General features: G+C 41.5%; 1 non-coding gene across 1 annotated transcript; it reads right to left on the bottom strand.

Annotated features, from left to right (window-relative positions):
• Nucleotides 1-651: 651 nt before the first annotated feature.
• On the bottom strand, nt 652-758 carry LOC145565663 (small nucleolar RNA R71). Its single transcript, XR_014095075.1, has one exon. It is a non-coding gene; the product is annotated as a small nucleolar RNA R71 (small nucleolar RNA).
• Between the last annotated feature and the right edge of the window lie 2434 nt (nt 759-3192).

The raw sequence follows: 3192 nt of genomic DNA, 5'->3' as shown, positions 1-3192 counted from the left end.
ATTGTTTTTGTAGTCTAGATTATTTCCCTTTTGTCTCAGAGAGCGTTAGTTCTCTGAGACAAATCTCATATTTGCTTCTAGTTTTTGTTTATGCCCAGGTGTTCCAGATCAGGTTACATCCTATTCGATCCTGAGAACGAACGTTCCTTCCAAAGACAGAAAAATCTCTACAAGCAAATCCTGGCGGATTCTGGTGATAATAACAATAATCACCGCGATCCTCCGACTGATTCCAGCGATTTAGAGACATCATCAGACGCAGAATCAAAGATGACGGCTCCAAAGAAGCTTAGTGATTATTCACAACCAAAGCTTACGGATTTTCCACATCTCACCCCTACTCCGGCTCTTGATGGGGTTCAATTTGAAATTAAACCTCAATTTATAACGATGATAGAGAGGAAGAAATTCAGTGGAGCCAAGGGTGAAGACCCGAATCTTCACATTGCCGACTATTGTCAATATTGCAACACCATCAGGCAAGCCGGGGTCACTCAAGACCAAATCAGGGAGATTCTCTTTCCCTTCTCTTTAACTGGAAAAGCTAAATTGTGGTTTAATGGCTTAAATAGAACTACACTTGGTATAACTAACTGGGAAACTCTTGTTTTGAATTTCTATAACAAGTATTATCCTGCAGAGAGAATAGCAGTACTACAGAGTGCGATCCAGAACTTGGCCCATGAAGCCGATGAATCTTTATATGAGGCTTGGGAGAGGTTCAAGGACTTACAAAGAGAATGCCCTCACCATAATTTAGCGCAATGGCAGTTAATCCAAGCCTTTTATAACGGCATTGGAAATTCCTTTAGAATAATTTTAGACTCTGCAGCTAGTGGGAGATTTATGAATCTTAATGTTGATGATGCAGGTCAGGTTATTGAAGATATGGCGATACACAATTCCCAATATGGGAATCCCAGAGGATTTGCTAACAAGGGGAAGCATAGTGTCGACTCTGTGTCCTTTTTGCAAGCTCAACTAACCTCTATTTGCCAAAAATTAGATAATCTGAGCACTGCTAATGTAGCCAATGTTTCTGCGATTAATAATAATTCTAATGAGGCTTTTTGTGAAAATTGTGGTATTGTAGGTCATTGGGAGCAAGATTGTAGGAGTTCCGTGGAGCAAGTTAATGCCTTCCAAGCTTATAGGCAGAATAACCCATACTCCAACACCTACAATCCTGGGTATCGGAATCATCCGTACCTTTCCTACCGGAGCACTAAAGTTCAAAATCCACCACCACAAGAACCACAGGCGCCACAGCAGCAGAAATATTATCATCCCAATGCTAGGTAGAAGAACCAACCACAACAAACCCCCTCATCTTCCGACCCTTCTCTGGCGGAAATTAGAGCAATGTTGGTTAATATGCAAAAGCACATGGAGAGTAGAGATGCGACAATTGATCAAATTCTAGCGCATAATAAAATTGTAGATAATCAAATTGCGCAACTCTCCGCTACTCTACAAGCCCGCCAACAGGAAGCTCTGCCGGCGCAGCTAACCCGACCTACGGATCAAGCATTTGCAATTACTCTAAGGAGTGGTTCAAACTATGAAGGGCCCTCTATGCCCAGAGTTGATGAATCTGTTTTATTAAATAATGCTAATCTTGATTCCGTTAAACCAAACAATGTAGTTGATAGCCCTGCAGGGCTAAAGGATAGTACTAACATATCCAATTCTACATTGCAGGGTACAACTCCAGAGAAGGTGGCTACTCCAGACAAGACTAATAATGCTCCAAAGCCAATTATCAAACTTCCATTCCCCAATCGTCAATTGAAGACAAACTTGGATAAGCAGTTTGGTAAGTTCCTAGAGGTGGTAAATGATTTGAAGGTAACAGTTCCCTTTACTGAATTGATCACACAAATCCCCTCGTATGCAAAATTTATGAAAGAAATATTGACGAGAAAAAGGTCTATTAGTGAGGTAGAGACGGTAGCTTTCACTGCAGAATGTAGTGCCGTACTTCAAAATAAGTCTCCACCTAAATTAAAAGATCCGGGTAGTTTTTCTATCCCTTGTCATATTGGCAATCTCTTGATTGATAATGCATTATGTGATTTGGGTGCTAGTGTTAGCGTCATGCCATTATCTGTGTGTTCTATGTTGAATATGGGTAAATTAAAAGCTACCAATATAACTCTACAAATGGCCGACCGTTCTTTCAAATACCCCTTAGGTGTTTTAGAGGATGTCCCCGTTAGAGTAGGTAAATTTTATATACCTGTAGATTTTGTTGTTCTTGATATGGCTGAGGATATGAAAACCCCAATTATTTTGGGTAGACCATTCCTTAACACTACAGGAGCAGTCATAGATGTAAGAAGTGGTAAATTAACACTATCAGTAGGGGATGATAACGTTGTTTTTAATCTGAATAATGCCCCTAAAAGCTCCATGACTGAGGAGAAATGTTTCAATGTTAATGTGGTTGAAGATTATTCTAACATGCCCCAAGCTCTTGAAAAAGATCCCTTGGAGGCGGTATCTCGTGTTGCATCCTTTTCAGATGAGATAGACAAATGGCAGAAGGAAGTCGATGCAATAGAAAGAGCACTCTACAATGCTGGTCTTGGTTTCGAGGATGAACAGGTGGAACCGATCGAGCAAGTTGTGCGAATCGAGCCTACGGTAAGTGTTCCGCCAGATCGAGTTGCAAGTGTTGAACGCAATGACAATTTGAAGCAACCTTCGATCGAAGAAGGATTTTTAGTGTGTAGCATTGAAGATCCCCCAGTCCAAGTCAAGGAGGATCCACCGGATAAGGTGATTTGGCGTCCTACAGGGTATGTCAAGAAGCCGCATCGCAACCTGAACACCGCTAGACCGGGTGAGAAACCACCCGATCAAGCGTTAGGCCGAGGGTCCTAGACATTGTACTTGGTAAGAGGGTCGTGTGGGACATAAATAAACCAGCGCTTTGCAGGAGGCAACCCGTATTTCTTGCTTTCTAGACTAGTTTTCCTTTTAATTTATTTTTATTAAAATTTTTTTTTTATAGACGAGGAGAGTGTAATTTTACCGTTTATAAGTGTTTTTGTACAGGTATAGGTTTAAGAGGTCGAAAGACTTAGAAAAAATTTGAAGACGAAGAAAAGCTAAGGAAACGACTGGGCACGGGCCCGATCAGGCGAGGCTCGCCCGATCGGGCGCGCAAGAGAGCGATATTTCCAGCCT

Source organism: Chenopodium album, chromosome 1, assembly GCF_948465745.1.
Source record: "Chenopodium album chromosome 1, dcCheAlbu1.1, whole genome shotgun sequence".
In the NCBI taxonomy this organism is placed as follows: domain Eukaryota; kingdom Viridiplantae; phylum Streptophyta; class Magnoliopsida; order Caryophyllales; family Amaranthaceae; genus Chenopodium; species Chenopodium album.
This window is presented reverse-complemented; position numbering and strand designations above follow the sequence as displayed.